General features: G+C 39.0%; 1 protein-coding gene across 4 annotated transcripts in view; it reads right to left on the bottom strand.

Annotated features, from left to right (window-relative positions):
• Positions 1 to 17,914, bottom strand: part of LOC139131057 (dynein axonemal intermediate chain 7-like) — a 107,166-nt gene that overhangs the window by 73,743 nt on the left and 15,509 nt on the right. Inside the window, exon 1 of one of the 4 annotated variants that reach the window (XM_070697059.1) lies at positions 11,344 to 11,599. The exons of the other annotated variants lie outside the window; for them this stretch is intronic. The gene's annotated coding sequence lies outside the window, so the exon portion shown is untranslated. Of the gene's footprint in view, positions 1 to 11,343; positions 11,600 to 17,914 lie in introns of those variants that run through there. 4 annotated transcript variants of the gene reach the window in all.

Below are 17,914 nucleotides of genomic sequence, written 5' to 3'. Positions count from 1 at the left end.
TAAATCCATTGTAGGTCGGATGCGTAATTACATATCATTCATAAATTTAATATGCAAACAATTCATTATTATGCAGATTTTATACACCAAAACTTCACTGCTTTGGTGGTATTACGGGATGAAAGGAAGTCATATGCCTTTTGATTTCTGTACAATGTTCAAAATATACCAAACCTGTTTGATTCAACAAGTGTATAAATGAGACCCACTAATTGCATACTGGCTACCTTTGCACACGAGCTACATGTACACAAAACACTGAATATGCAAATAAGCTAATTTATATGCATACAATACCCACTGAAAAATTGAAATCTACCTACTTAGCAATTGTAGTTGTACACATTACAGCAATACTGATGTACAGAATGCACATTGAAACACCATGTAGGATTTGTTGAAAAGCAGAAGCTATAAACCATGTAAAATATACTCAAATACATGTATGGCAACACCGTGACAGATATGTCCCACTGCAAAGCATCAAAAAGCTGTGTTTTCCAAGCCCGAGGTCAACAACAGCTACACTGAGTCAGTCAGCATCTTTACTGCAAGTAATGAATGGGCCTTGAATAAAACCAAACACTTAATATTTAGATTTTTCAATTCAAACATGTTTTCTGATTAATTTTTCAACATACAGGAAATTTCAGCATGACTGTTGAAAGTGAGCTACACCCGCTCCCTTTGCTAAAAGATACATGTACTGTAGCTGATTTGAGATTATCCCTGCAGATAGCTTCCCCTCCTAGTAATGATTATCTCTCACACAGTCCCAGTAGTTAAAACGTTGGACAGGCTTTAATGGGGATGTCTCTGATGAGGCTCAACAAACTCTACCATCACTTGTCAGAATTCACTGGAAATGTTGGTGTCAGGCAGCTTTACAATGGATTACAACACAGATAAAAGCCCACATCCTTTCAAGAAAACGCCACCGGAGCTAATGCCATTCTTTCAGAACCGCCTCGCATCCTAATGAGCTGTCGAAACCGTCCCCTGACGGCCGTTCTGCGAGCTGGAGGTATCGCACACTTAACTGGCATTTGAAGTTTTGACCGATTCCGTTATAAGTCCCGATGTTAAGTAAAATCCGTTAATCTCACATCTTGGTTGTCTGTGACTGCAAATCAATATCTGCAATGTATACATGTATAAGTTGTAGGTGTCTTAAGCATGACAAGCCTATAGCTTACGTCTACCCATAGTTTTTGAATAGGACAGCAAAATAGCCAATCTGGGTAGAAATAGTAGGAGATATTTCAGCCAGTGATACATGGCACCCATACTCAAAGGCTTTTTTTATTTTAAGATTAGCCATTCATTTCCTCCAGGATTTAGTATTTTTGCCGTTACATGCATAAAGATGGCACTATGTTATCACATGGGTCAGACACATCAATGTGGTAATTTAACAGCAAAATGAACTAAATCTTTCCACTGAGAATGGAACTGCATGTATTACATCCTTGCCAATGAATTCTGCTGTATGGCAAACGGCCCCATGATCTCCACACTTCACCCAATGTTTACGTATAATGATGCAAAATATCATTACTTAATGTACTATCGCTGTTATCCTAAAATGTTAGCAAAGATTTATTTCCAACACGAAATCCCTATACAATTCTTTCATGTTCTTTATTTGAAGTTCCTTTTGATTTCATACTGTACTAAATATACTGTATCAAGTGCAAAAATCATTCAATCATGATCAAAAGTCGGCAAATCTGGCAAGATTATTGCACTCTGCTGCTTTCAGAATGCTGACAAAGACGAGCATCACCATTGGCAATATGCAAACGATGAAATTTATTTATAGGCTAATGGGCAATTGTACAACTCGAACACTTAGGTTATTAACAGAACAACAGGTACTTTTTCATTGCTAAGATGATGGAAATAATACCCTAGGATAAATGCTGTCAGATTATTACTTTCAAAATAACTTTAAAAAGCTTGCCGCAGGCTTATGGGGTTTCTGTGATATTCTCACCAGATTCAATTTTTCCGTGACTACTTAACACTGTTTTTTAACCCCTTATTAGCATGTGACTCCAAAAAATGGCACAAATGAACTTCAACTAATGCTTCCTTGAGGAAAACACAGAACAATTTGCTTTTTGCTTTATGGGGCAAAATGAAAGATTGCCTTGAAAGTTTTTTGAATAGTGAACCATGCTGTCAATTTTTTTTCAATATTGGAAATTCAAATATGCCTTTGAAGTTTTTGAACTCTACTGGGAACTGACAAAATTGTGAAGTTTTATGAAGGGGAGATGGTTACTTAATTCATTGAAAGGAATATAAAAAATTGTAAGACTGCTTAACCGTTAACGTTTCATTTGTGACAGAATCTGCAAGTAAAGTTAATGTTTTAAATATGTGTAATGTAAAGTTTTCCTGTCAAACCATTTGAGATACGGTGGAATTTCCTGCCACTGTACACAAGAGCCTGTACTCACCACTTGGTACTCAACAAATTGTTACTCAAAGTAGAACTTACAAGCGAACTTAACAACTTAACCATGTATCACTTTAATCTATCAGGCTGCAAGAAGAACAGATGTTTGCATGGAAATGCCAGTACCATTCAAAAATTGTAAGATGGAAAAATGATAATTTTATGTTCCATAAATATGTCCTGTTACTTTTTTCAGTTACTGTGATTTGTAGCGAAATATATTCAGTAAAATTGTGAAATTTTAGAAAAAGAAAAATACATTTACAGTGTTTTCAATATTGCATTAGGAATCATTCCGTGAATATCCTTTACTTTTTCTTTGCAGAATATAGACTTTATACAAACAGCGGTACAGTTAAAACGGCATGCAGAAGGAACATCTTTTTCACACAGTATCATATGGACAGGAACTTTATTGCTTTCAATGAACTGTTGACCATTTTCAACATCACACAGGTTTTGTGATCAAGACATTCTGACAATTAAGTTATTTCACGTCATCTTAAAAATTCTCAAACCTACTGACTTGCCATGTATTGGAGGCTCCAAGCATTCAAATAAATGTACCAAAAGGCACAGACTGGGATGTCTTGAATAATTGATTTCAGAGAAAGAGTATACAAGAAACTGGGTCTACTGATCTTGATATCAATTTTATGTATATATCTATAATAAAAATAGACAATTCATAAAAAATGCAGAAACTTCTTCCTCTGATGATCAACTCGAGGACATCTCAGTCATTTAAACTGATGCAATACCAGTAGACTGGCACCATCCAAGTCAATGATCAACTTCTAATCACCCTTCACAGGTGAACCTAATCCAGAAAGAACACTATTGGAATTCTCGCATGGATGAATCTGGTAAAACTACTTCATTAAGGAAAGAAAACTTTCCCCATAAGTCAAAACTAAACCCCATGTGATTGCTGCAGAACCTAATATTCGACTCGGGTGGAAACACTGATGCTGCCCAGATGAGCAGGATCTTCACTGGAATGGCATCCCAGGAGTTGCGACTCTAATGAAGGGCCTAATCTTCTTTTCCTCCGATCCAACTAACATCTCCCTTTGCTGGTTCTATCACAAGCAGTCAGGGCTCGCTAAATTAAGCGAATTAACAACCAAAGCAATGCTGTTTGAACACAGCTCACAAGACTTCCCAGGGCCGATTATCGAAACCCGAATGCTCCTTCCCATCTGGTGAACAAATAATCACCTCTTGATGGTAGAAACTTGTCTACACCTTAACCTGCAAACTATGTATGTGGGTTTTCCTACACCAACACAGAGCCAGAGCATCACTTTTAGCAACATTTCTTTTAAAATGTTCACCATGTACGAACCATTTCAGGAAGGTGTGAAATCTTTTCAACTGAAGAAGACAATTCTGCATATCTACGATGGCACTGTGTGTCCACCATTTCTGCTGGAGAATACAATCATCTAATTAACAATGGGAAAGGAAATAGATAACCATGATAGAATGTATGACACTGTGGTGAACCCAAATGTACAAATCATCTGATGTAATTGAAAGTCAAACAGTCCATCATCAGAAGCTGACATTCACATCAGACAACTACAAAGACAGTGACACTCATGGTGAAATGACAAGAAACGTAATCAAGCATGTTTGCATTCTTAGAATGTTCCAGCATATATACCACAGAAAAAAGTACCAAGTGAAACATATAGTTTCAAAGAGAGTAAACCCACCCGGATCTACATCATCTGAACTAGGACATGTATTGACCACAAAGTGAAATAATCTTACACAGCTCCACATTTTTTTTTTGGATCCAAGTAGATGAAGAAAAAAGTATTTGAGTCATGCAGAAAATTTACGGTTCATAAAAAGTTGCTGTCATTAATTTTGCATGGTCATAAAAAATGCTTGAAATAGAGAAAAATTGATATATTTCTTTCACCCTTTGTTACTATCTGGCCACTATCCCATTATCCATACATTAGTTCATATAATATCCTTGACACATGCCTTATCCTATCTCAAATGTATAATATCTCACCACCTAACACAGACGGAACAAGTCAATTTTGAAATTTTTTCCCAAGTTTCTCCACTTCTGCCACATACATTAAACTGTGATACAACTTAGCATATGGTACGTATACCTCTGGAATCTTGGTATAAAGTAGACGTATAAGAAAATGTATATATACCAGTACATCTCCCATACAGCTACACCTGTATACTGTGTGTATAACACACATCCAACTCACATAAATATCTAAGTCCGTGAACAGTAAAATTTTTGCTATTCTAAAGAGGATATCATATTGAGATGGTAGATATCTGTTGAGAACTAGAAAAACTTTCATCAGAGTGTAATCATTTACAGAACAGTTTGAAGAACACATCAAGTACTGAATTTCACTTGCCCCTGGCACAAATGTGGTCTTATCTTGAGAAAGTTTAGGTATTTTTTTTTTTCTGTTAGGCATTCTGTTCATTTCACAAACTGAGGAGCACTATTTTCATAAAATTTGAATACTGTCTGAAATTTAAGAAACGCAATACATTCTCCTCAGCTCTGGTTGAATATTGCTAGCCACTTTATAACTGCTGTCCACATGTATGCTAAAACGTGCCAACTGAATAGTGATACTCTCTTAAAAGTTCACAAGAAAATTTTTTCCTGATGTTAACAAAGGCTATTCCTTTGTCCAGCTATAAAAGCTTGAATATTTATGTAACATACATATCTAGCATTATCCATATGCAGGAAGAATATATTCAAGTTAATTTTTGAAAGGAGCCATATACAGTAGAAAGCATTAATGGCCCCATGCTATTAAGTATCAATGATTTGGATTCCATCGTTAGCAGTGATTTCTTAAGGGGGCAAACTGTGAGAGAGGGTAGTGGGGAGCTTCTGGAATAGATAGCACTGCCATTGAGGGGTTTCCCTGTGGGGGATCAGGAAAAGGGGAAAACTGCTATTAGTGGACAGGAGGGGAAGTTTTTCAGATCACAGTTGAATGGCAGTTGGCAACGGCATTGACGTTTCAGTTTCAGTTTCCTTCTAAAGACGTTTAATTTTGTTCAAAACAGCAGTGTCAATAAAAATTGGTTATGTACCTTTTACATGCACAGCCTAGGTCAGACAAGACTACTCAACAGAGCCTAAGAAACTCACTACAAATTAAAAATAAGTCTTTCAGTTAACTCAAATGTAACGAGTCCTTAACCTATATGTTATCCTGAAAATGAGTCTAATCACAGGGGACACGTGCTTGTTGTTTATTTGTGTCTGTTTGTTTATTTGTTATATTTGTTATTTTAATAAAATAACAGCAAAAAGCTGTTTTGTTAATATTTGTCAATAAAGAGCAGTATATTTGTTTATTGTTTGTTTATTTATTTATTTATTTATTTGTTTGTTTGTTGATACGTATTTCCGATTGTTAGGGTTAGGGTTAGGCTTAAGTTAGGGTTAGGGTTAGGGTTAGGGTTAGGGTTAGGCTTAAGTTAGGGTTAGGGTTAGGGTTAGGCTTATTCACTCCCTCTATATATTGAAATAAACCCTAACCCTAACTTAAGCCTAACCCTAACCCTAACCATCGAAAAACGTATCAACGAACAAACAACAAATAAATAAATAAATAAATAAACAAATAACTGCTCTTTATTGACAATATTAACAAAACAGCTTTTCGCTGTTATTTTATTGAAAATAACAAATAAACAAACAGACACAAATAAACAACAAGCACGTGTCCCCTGTGGTCTAATCACTGTAATCATTTTTGGTGTGTGTACCGTACAAATTATCAGTAATACTCGTCTTTTATTCGTGTCTTCACCTTGTTAAGCTATAAAAGCCTCTACATTACATACCACAAGTACTTCAAGACAGTGACTCCATTGTGTGTTTTGTTGGATCACTGTTTGGAAAAATGTATCGCTAATTGTATATACTTTAGAATGGGAGGGGTAAAACAATTGTAAACTGATAACCAATGCTTTATAACTAGTACTTCCTAGGTCATGACCTCTGCGTGAAAGGTCATTCCAGTACTTTAAATATAGAGCCTTGGCTTGCTCTATATCAAACAAAGAAAATATCTCAATCTACCGGGGAGGGGGTGTACCGGTAGGTATTTGCTCTTAAAGACCTTACAGCGTATGGCTTCCATAATTTCTACATTTTTTTGTTTTATACCAAATAGGAACATTCTTTTCCTGACAATATCTACCCGTACCATATACACACTAAGGCTTCTAATTCGCCCGATGTGATCAGTTCAGCCTCAGGTCACTAACAAATTTCACAGCTATATAAATAGATTAGCTAATTGCCTAGGCCTGCATTACACATTCTGTCTACAACTTTATTTTATTCCTGTCAACTCAAATACCCATTTCTATCGACATACTGCCAACTTAACATGTTCACATTAAGTAAGCCAGCCATACCTTTGACACAGAATTTCCAATACGCATATTACTGTCGACAAGGTAGTGGTATATTAAACATATGTGACAAATTTTATTCATATCAACCAAGTCGAGGAAACCAGGTTATGAAGGCATCTGTGAATAAGTTCAAGGATATGTGACATCTCTGGAAAATTTAAAGTTGTGATATTTCCTCGTCAATCAATGTTGAATTAACGAGCACTGTGCCTAGTGGTGATAAATATCACTTTTTTCTCAATGACTGCCAATAGTGATATTTGCTTTGTAGACTAAATACAGTATGCATGGAGTTCTTGCACTGGGGTACTTGAACCATATATCTAACCTATTCAGGCACGGCTGATGATAACATGTACCCACACACATTTGTATAGTAGGCAATGAAGTCTGTTAAGTATCGTCACTGCAATTGTAAGGGTATCATTAAGAAGAAGACATGACTTTTTAATAAAAGCTATGTGAATTTGTTACTCAGGCAACTTGTATGAAAATATCAACATACAATTGTCTTTGGAAAATATTCTGCCAACTACATTTTAGCGAGTTCTTTTTTATTCAAAGAAGCATGCACCTTAGGTGAAGTATTACACTTTTGCTCAAACTTTCCTCAATGAAACTCAACTATTCTCTTACCCCCAAAAAACAATCTGGAGTCACTGTTCAAAGTTTTGTACTAGAGAAACAATTTATCTGACATTTACTGATATTTGAAATTCAAAAGGGCTGCCATCCGAGTTAATCTACGGAGGAAAATAAAATTTTTGATCTTCGAAAAACTAAGACAGCGGTGTTCTATGAACTCAGCACGCCAAAAGATCACATGATGACAGAATAAACAAATCCACATGTTCAAACATGAATGGAAATACACACATTTCTATAAACATTTGAGCACATGGTTTTGCTTGTTCCTTGGTCCATTCGAATTCCAGGTACAACCTATTATCATGTAACCATGAAGTAAATCAAAACCTTGATAAACCAGAAACCTGAATACTCCAGATGTTGTTGCCTTGCTGAGGCCTGTCAGACAAGACACCGTTCATCGATAAAAGACCTCCACGCATAAAACACTGTCGCTGATAAAAGGTTACATCCGTCTGGTGAGTATTTTTGCTTTCACTCAGATTTGATATGAAACAGAATCCAGTAAAACCGACCGGCAACTGACATTTTGCCATGTCTCGTCATGCTGGTGTTCCATAATGAGTGTTGGGAATTCCTGGAAAGTAACAATCAGACATCTCGGCAGGTAACTTTGATAAGTTGCCTGCCCAGGTAAAACACCATCCGCCCTGACAGTTACATGTTTTCCATACTGTATACCCAGAATACCTTGGGCTTGGATCTCAGCAAACCCAGAATATGAAATTATTTTGACCAAACTGTCGGGCACCACAGGTGACTGTAAAATTTGACCAGTCCAGCCAAAAATATACCTGCCTCGGGCAAGCAGTTATTTCATCCTATACAGGTAATCTGCATAATCGTAAGTTGGTGAATTGTAGACTACAGACAAAATCTTTCTGACTTCCGCATGTACTCCTGTGATGTAACTGTAAAGACTAGCAACACCGTGGTATATCCCACTCTGTGGTCATGTTTTTAACATTCACATGTAGATTCTTGGTGCATTATACATTTAGTTACTGACATGCAACTCATACTGCATGTTTTTTCCCCAGCAGAATTTTAAAGTAGAGTTGAAATAAATTGAATATAAAGTACATAAAATTAAATTAATCACTGATGTACTATTACATCAGAAAAACTACAGATGGTTGCATCATGCGTACAGAATAGTAAACTCCTTGTTCGCTACGGCATCTGACATATGAGAGTTCTCAACATTAGCATACTTAATAAATTGGCTTATATTTAGTTTGGTATAATAGGAATAGCCAGAAGACAGACATGTGAATAATCATAACAACCTAATATATGTTGCTGTAAAGTCAGTACGGCACCAAAAGGAATTCCTCCAGCTTACAAAGTACTAACATTTCATACAAATAAGGGATTTGCAGGTAAAAAAGTCAAATTAGGTCTTTTTGAAATCTCTATAAAACCTTTGTAATATGTTCTTATATGTCAAAAACTTCTAATTCTGCTGATGGTATATTCTCTGTGATATTTTTGTAATGCTGAATTTATGTCACCTGATATAACACAGTAGTCACATGACTGGTTTCTAAGCGACTGGGATCTATACTTTCTGACAATCAAGTGGCATGGATTTCATTCTGTTTCTTTCACAAGGTAAACTCGATACTTTTACATCAACCTTTCCTGTAAAACTTTCGCTGTCTCTCTGCAGAAGTTACATACATTCCTTTCGGTTTGTGTCTCTATACATTCACACATCAGTAAATTTGCCCACTGGTTGCATAATAATTTGTGGCCATTTCTCAAAACAGAAAAAATGTTTAAATAATGACGCACATACACCTTGCTTTGATACAGATGTACTGAATGTTATAAAAGATGGCTTTCTAAGATCGCCGCGTGACACTCTACGCTGACCTTCTTGTAGCTTCTGTCACTGATGTACAAGTACCTGTTCAAGGCGGTCCATCTTTTATAGATGTACAGACAAGATCAGCAGGGTTGCAGATCATGCTGCCTGACTTCAGATACCATTTGTCATTTATAACCTGCTATCCTGTACGACGTACCGGTACATCCTGATGTATATCTCAACAAAATATTAACAGCCAGTGAAAATGCCATTCTCAGTTCACCCACTGACATGGATCCAGGATGTCTGACTGGGAGCCACGCACTGCACAAAAACATTGCATACATCTGTATGTATAAACACAGAAGTTTCACTCGGCTTTAAATATTTAGCTGAACTTTCTTAACTCCCACATTCCTCGCATCTGTAATTGCTGTGATGTACCAGACAACAAGAACAGAATCTCATGATTCAATGACTGCAGACAGGCTGGTAGCAAGTTTCAAGAGTTGCGTAGTTTGGTGTACTACTTGTATTTTTGTGTGTATGCCATATAACATTGCACAATAATATCAGTTGAACCTGTCTGGATGACAAGCTGCAGCTGAAAATTATAGAAATTATTGCTTCAAATCAGCCCTTACACGACTTATTATTAGCTCTTTTAAGATGTGCACGGTCAAATCCGGCAGCAATACTGCAAATCAATTTTCTTTCCTCAGACTTCAAACTTTGAAAGATTCCGAACCCCCATTAAGACATCTACATCACATCTACAAAACTAACAACTGCCTTTTGAAATTTACTGAAAATTAGAAGAGAGATAATTGTCTTCATACTACCGGCTGTAACCTAATATCATTAGTTGGTAACCCTATAATATCATTTGATTTGATATTGTACTATGTATGATGTTTAAAATCCATAATATGTAAGACTACAGACATTTGGAGGACAAATTTCTATAAATGTGATGAAGTATCCAAACCGACGTTTGCATATAGATCCTATATTGTACTAGCATTCACCATAAACAGAGAATGCCAAATTCTGGGAATTCAAAATCTTACATGGACAGTTCTGTGAATGTTTTTGCTGTGTACTAAAGTGTGTCTTCTAGACACTATAGATATGAATTGGATGTAAAGAGAAAATTTATGGCTTTCAAAGATGAAAATATGAATGAAATACATGTATCTATAAGTGAAGTCATGACCTGAATGAAATTTATGATTCTGACTTGAATGAAACGTATAATTTTTGTCCAAAATGTGGATATGCATTCCAAATCTTTGCTTAATATGGTGCATTGTGCATATAGTTTTTTACATCTAGCTACATGTATTATTAATCTTGAAGACAAGTTGCTTATTGTCCGTAATACAGATCATAACATTAGCATCTTCAGTGTCCGATAAAATCACACATCAGGTACATGTAGGTCTCCTAATATAAGGTATAGTGTTTTAATTTTATGTGTACTCCTACCCATCATTATCAAATGCACATCTGTGAAAGACTGAAGCTAATTTACAAGTTGGACAGGTTTTTTAAAATCGTAATCATCTCACCTGTCAAATATTTATCACCAGCAATTTACAATAATTTGGGTTTCTGTTACTGTTACAGAAAGCACAAATTAAGAGTTCATGCTGATAACAAGATTAACAATACTAATTGTTTGGTTAGATTCTAGCTGCTTCGAAGAATATGTGTATCAAGTTGCCTCCACATTTCTTCATCATTCTATTTTTCTCAAATAAATGAGTTGGCTGTAAAATGCCTCCAAACTGCCTGAGATGCTAGTATTTAAAAGTAAGTTTAAACGTGTATGTACTGTATATACTTCATATATCAATTATCTGGCTGAATAATAATCATCGAAAATGAAATTGGAAAGTAAGGGATAAACGTAGGTCAGAAATTCGTACTTACTACAAACATCACTGTCTGGAAGGTAGCAGACTACACCTACCTCTGTATCACAAGGAATTTTCAATTGCCATTGTAGGTACTAGCTTGCAAAGCCATATTTCTATCACAGACACACACCTTTCTGCCCCCAGGAAGTAGTCTTCTAATTGGCTAGATTCCCAAGGCATTACAAACCATGTCCCAAATTCTCACTGAAGTTCCACAAACATAATTAACAGTCATAATTTTTTCCCCAGCTTTCTCCTCATGAGATTCCTGACTTAAATTCATGATGTGCATTTAAGCAATTTCATCTTCAGTTAATCGTCTTCTAATTTATTCAAGTAGGACAGGATCTGTGTCAAAATTTGAATGGCATTGATGGTTCTTTTGTCATTGAAATTCAAGGACAAACCTGACAGGAATCCACAGCTTGATTTATTTCCAGTCCCCACTGCTCGTTTCCGTTTCTTTTACTGGAAAACCTTGGGTAGACCACTTAAGGAAGTTTTAATTTAGCCATGTTGGAGGAATCAATGGCAAGCCTCCTTTCTCAGTTTTTCCATTTAGTTGAGTTTTAATACTCCAGCAGTTAAGAGTTTCATTGAATCAAATAATGCAGTTTGTGGCCCTGGCATATGAATAAATTATACAATATCACCATATAAGGAAAAAATGTACAAATGTTAAAGACGTGAACATCTGTAATGTTACAATTTTTGGGAATTATAGAATATATCACCAGTTTGTCACATTCAATGAAACCTGTGCAGGTATCAATAGTTCAAAAAACCTTTTTAGCCCTGTTTTCACTCTGTTTTCATATATAAATACTAGTAGTACACAGAATAATAAAATTATGGAAATATATTGACATTTGCAGGCCATTATATTTTTTTGGTTTACCATAGAAAGAAATGGGTAGAATTTCTTTGACAAGTGCTACAATTTATCAATATTAAAATAAAACAAGAATAGAATATCTTTTTTGGAATAAGTGTTATTCTGAAAATCACAACTTTTGCTGTTTTGATTAACAATTTACTGGAAACATCAAAGAACTATAACAGACACAGACACAGCAGTTTCATATCTGATATTTCTAAAGAGAGAACACCACCACGAAACTTTGACATTTCCCCCCATGATGCTCATTCCTGATAAATTTTATACTACACTTGTACACATACTAGTGCATAAAAAAGAAAGACTCAATGATCATAGCACCTGATGGGTTAATTTCTTAAAATATGTTGAAGTAGTATACACCTCAAAAATGAAAGACTTTAACTGTTGCTGAAACTTTCCTCAAATACACTTTCAATCATTCTCTTACCAAATCAAGAATAAAAATCAGGGGTTTCTATGCAAAATTTTGTACTACTACTAGAGAGACAAATCATCCAACTTTTACTGATATTTGAGATTTAAAATAGAAGCCAATATTGCAAAACATGAAACCTTTGATTTTTTGAAAATGTAAGACAGTGGAAATGTTTTTACTCCAAGAGCTTTAAAATGAGCCCCAACAAGCGATAGTTGATCAGAAAAGAACTGTAAAAATTTGAGAGTCAACATATCTGTTTCCAAGGTGCTCTCTCTCCCTTTTATTGTCTTTTTCCAAAGAAGATCATCTGTGGGTCAAAAGTAAAAACTGCTGCACTCTTTATTCTTCTTCTTCAAACTTTAGAAAACGTTATCATGTTTTCTTTAATTCTCATTGAATTCTTCTCAGTTTTACAGGTCATGATAATTCATATGCACTGCTTTTCATATTCAGAATTCAAGAAAGTCGTTATACCGTTGGAAGGGCACATGCTCTCTCTGCAGGGCACTACCGTATATCTACATTGTATAACACATACATGAGTGTTTCAATACCAAAATCTGTTGGCCTTGATGTTCTACAGAAAACTTAGACGCCTTGACCTATGAAATACACCACATAGGGACTATGATAATCATCGACCGACAGCTAACAACAGATATACATGTGCAAATAGATCTTTCATTACAATAATACAGCGGTAATAACATTCATCATTTCTATGTAAATGACTTACTACATAGGAAATCAATTTCTTATTTAATGAGCTCACGTCAGCAGTCCATCGTATTTAAATTTCAATATATGCATTAAGCTATATGAATGGACTGTTCTTCACCGTGTTGATTTGAGAAAGCTTCACCAATTGGTCAATCCACCTCTTGGCTATAAATCTAGTGGGTATGTAAAATGGAAGAGCTGAGAGAATTTTAATAAAAGAGTTGACATTGCAGTCTGACCACACATGGTCCGACTTCAACATGTAACAAACTGCAAGATTGGTCCTTTCTCATTTTGCTCTGTTTTTAAGAGAGGCTCATGGATTGGTAAATCAGGCCTCATATATAAATCCTAAACTAAAGTGTAACAAACAGTAAGATTGGTCCTTTCTCATCTTGATCTGGTTTTGAAAGGGGCTCATGGATTGGTCAATCCTTTCACAGATAAATCCTCAGCAGTGTACAAATTGAATCAGCTCTGTTGAGTGAATAAAGTTACCAAACTATGCCGACATTTCAAACCAAACCACACAGACTTAATGTTGGTATGCACGATTCCATAAATGTTTGTGTTCTTTAATGTACACATGTACATTTATATTTTGGGTAAGTATTGATCTGAAGGCCTTGACCACATTAACGTTCAGGGTTTATCTTCGGAGGAATGTTCATAAAGTGACTGGGAATTTTTGGAATGTACACACATATATTTTGGGATGGCTGTAAGATTGTTCTGACCTAAATTTGGCACGGTGGACTCTGAATTAACGTAATCTGTTGTCCGGTAATTAGGTATATCTATAAACACAGAATTTGTGTGAATTTTGGATGAAGACATCTGCTATCCTAAAGTAACAGCTACATGCAAGCCAGGGGGTCTCTTCAGAATTGGTGTTTTTTTGTTATATTTGAAAAATGCTTTTCCTATCAATAATGAAACAAGACTTGTTCACTGCATTAACCCTTTTCCTGCCAAGTCGGTGAAAATCCGCTTGAAATTCGGTGTAGCTAGAATCTGAGCAGCCACGGCCGTTATCCTGCCAAGGCGGTGGAAATCGGGCTACTTTTTGGTACCCCCTTTCCTGCCTAGTCGACGGAACTACGTGTAGCAAACCCTTGCTCGCGCTAGGGGTCGTTCGAGGACAGGTTTTGGGCGAGGAACGGCGTTTGCTCTCGAAATGGGTTCACAGAGAGTCCAACGACAGGGAAAGGTGCGGAAGCTACCCAGCCAGTCCCCCACCCCGGTGGGGGACTGGTTTTTTTGGGGGGGACGAGTAGCGTACTTGGCAGGTTAGCACGTTGACGTATTCTAGCGGAGTTTGGGTTAACTTGGCTCTGAGGCACTACATAGATTGCGGCCGAAATTGACCGTCTCGGCAACGCTAATCTGTAAGGCAACCGCCTAAGACCGCCTCAGCTGGCGGTGCAATTTTTTGCCAATGGTGCGAGACGAAAATCACGGACTTGGTCCTGATTGACGGGAAGTGCGGACGGATTTGACGGACTCGGCTTTCTGTAAGGCAACCGCCTAAGACCGCCTCAGCTGGCGGTGCAATTTTTTGCCAATGGTGCGAGACGAAAATCACGGACTTGGTCCTGATTGACGGGAAGTGCGGACGGATTTGACGGACTCGGCTTGATTAGTCCCTGACATGGAACTGATCCGAACGGACTTGAGCGACATTTGTGAAGGGTAACCACCGCTTTTAACCGACTTGTTACCTTCTCGAAAAGACTACCCACTCAGATGTCGGACGTTGTCGGCTGCACTTGGCTCTAGACGTTCAAGCCGTGCAACGAAACACACCGCCTCAGCCTTGCCATTCACGAACATGGCCTCAAAATTTGATACCATTGTTCACCGACTTGGCGGCTGCGGTTAGGTGCGTGAACCGTTGTTCACCGACTTGTTACGCCTATGTTGTCCCTGTGAAGTTCGGCTAACGGCCGAGTCTAACGGGAGTTGGCAGACCTGTGTTTGGTTTATACCGTAGTATGACCGACTCAGGTAGAGGTACCTGTCGGTATATTCCGAGTTTTACGCACTCGGGCGTCAATGACGGGTCGTCATCACCGCTGATGACGTAGACGTGCTGGCCACGTTATTTGAAGGAGCCATGTTTGCCCAACGGACGAGGCCGAGACAGCCGTTGACAATTTTGGCATCCTTCATCTTTGACCGCCTTAGTTGGGTAAGCCGCTCGGCAGGCGACGGTTATGACCTAAACAAGCCGCTGAAGCACTGTTCGTTGCCGTACAAGAACGAGACGGCCAGTCCATTACTGCTTAATGGGCGATCTGTCGGGTTGGCTTGTCACCGACTTGGATGACAATACGCCCTGCGCAGGCGTACTTAGAAGGGACATGAGGTTAAAGATACGGGTTTCCCACCCGTACTAAACATGGGCTTGGGCCAACGTCCTTGGGTGGCAGGTGCGCATGCCACGTACCCAGCTGGACGGAATGTCAAGTTGAGATGCTAATGACATTGACTATGTTATGCTAAGTGCTCGAGGGATTTGCATCGCAAATGAGTATTATTAGCATATCAAATGGTGCGGACAGGCAATTTACATGACGGGTAGGAATGTCAGCGCCGGTTGGTGGACTGATTGCCGTAGGTCCATTATAATAACAGGTGGATGCATATATTAACACCCCTGCGTCCAATCATGTCCAGGGCTTTGTTTCCCTGTGGCTTTAAAAGGGAGGGACCTGTAGTCTGTCGACACTGTTCCAGACATGAGCTTGACGGACCGCAAAAGTTTTCTGAAGGCGAGCAGACGACTGAAGCTCAAAGATGCAGAGTCTCCGGGCGGTAGTGGTAGCGATCGTTGTGATGTCCCTAGTAAACGTTCTAAGAAGTCGGGCAAGAAACGCTCCCGTAAGGCGAAGCTATCTCCGGCTGAAAAACCCAGTGGTAAGCGTAAACGTAAGAGCGATCGTTCTGCCGATGAGGATGATGACGGGTCACCGGTCGCCAGTGGTTCTCACCCGGCTGCTCCGGGAGAGACTACTTCACTGCAGAGACTACATCTGCTCTTGTGGGAGATACTTCACCTGCACAGACTACGTCTGCTGCTGCTAGTGAGACAGTGAGTAATGAGACGGCTGATGCCATTGGTTCTCCCCCGGCTGCTCCGGGAGAGACACCACCTGTTGCTACTATGAGCCCTCATCCTGCGTCAGGAGAGGTTCTGTGCCCCGGGCGAAAGAGCTTGAGCCCTCGTCATCAGCAGAGGCCGCCCAGCCCGCTCCTGCCATAGTTTCGTGTGCTGCGATGTCCCCGCCGAAAAAGATAGTGCGGAGGGTTCGTTATCAGGATAGCCCACCTGATTTTGAGCCAGATATGATCCTTGATGCCGCTACGGGCGAGTTCAGGCCCAGACGCCCAGACGACGGTGATATCACCGCTGAGTCCGACTTGGAGGTTGACGAGGATGCGGCAGAGGACGATGACTTTTATGACAGGCAGTATGTAGGTGAGGCAAGCTCTGACGACGATGATGACGTTGCTGCTGTGTTGGCGGAGGACGACACACCTCCTGTCTGGCGTATGTCGGAGACTACCGATGCTAATATATTTGAGGAGACCGATTTTGACCATGAGAGAGGACCGACTTTCACCTTGCCCAGCCACGCCCGTGAGCTCGATTACTTTTTTAAGTTATTCCAGCTACACTGATCAGATTGGCCAAGGACGAGACTAATAAATACGCCAAATTCCACCAGCGATATATCGCTAGGAAAATAGATAAATACTGGCGTAACGCTGACTACCGAGAGGTGCAGGCGTTCATTGGCGTCTTAGTCTGTATGGGTGCGACCGTAAATCATCAGTGGAGGATTATTGGTCTAGCGATCCCTTTCTGAGAAACCAGGGTATTTCTACTGTGATTACCGCAGTCGCTTTCAGCAGCTTATGCGATACTTTCATCTGGCAGACCCAGAGAACGATCCACGTCGTGATCCTGATGAGGCACGCCGCCGACGTCGGTGTCAGGAGGATCCCCTGTATAAAATCAATCCATGGATGGAGCCCATAGTTGACCGGTGCGTAAATAATTATAAGATGGGTAGAGAGATCTCCATCGACGAGGGCATGGTGCGATTTAAGGGCCGTTCTAAATTTAAGCAGAGATTACCGCATAAGCCTGATCGAGACGGTTTCAAGATATGGCAGCTGTGCGACTCCACCACTGCATACATCGCTAACTTTGCACCGTACCTAGGTGTGAAATTTCGGGATCGGACTGATGGGAGACGGCAGGAGCGAGGTGTGGTGAAAAGAATTACGATGGAGCTGGTCCAGCCATTCTGTGGATATAATCACAGCCTATTCTGTGATAGCCTGTTTAGCACGGTCGTTACTGCTAGAGAGCTGATGGAGACCGGGATCTACATGGTCGGGAGTTTTAACCGCCGTAATCGTCGCACCATGCCCCCTCAATTAATTCCGCCGGGTAAGAGGAAGCGCCTTCCTCTGTCTGTTGGGGATATGAAAGCCACGACCAGAGAACGGACTCTCGTCTTAACATCACTGCTTATCAGGATAGTAACGCTCAGGTGCTGATCTTGAATACGGT

This window comes from Ptychodera flava, chromosome 1 (assembly GCF_041260155.1).
Source record: "Ptychodera flava strain L36383 chromosome 1, AS_Pfla_20210202, whole genome shotgun sequence".
Taxonomy (NCBI): Eukaryota; Metazoa; Hemichordata; class Enteropneusta; family Ptychoderidae; genus Ptychodera; species Ptychodera flava.
This window is presented reverse-complemented; position numbering and strand designations above follow the sequence as displayed.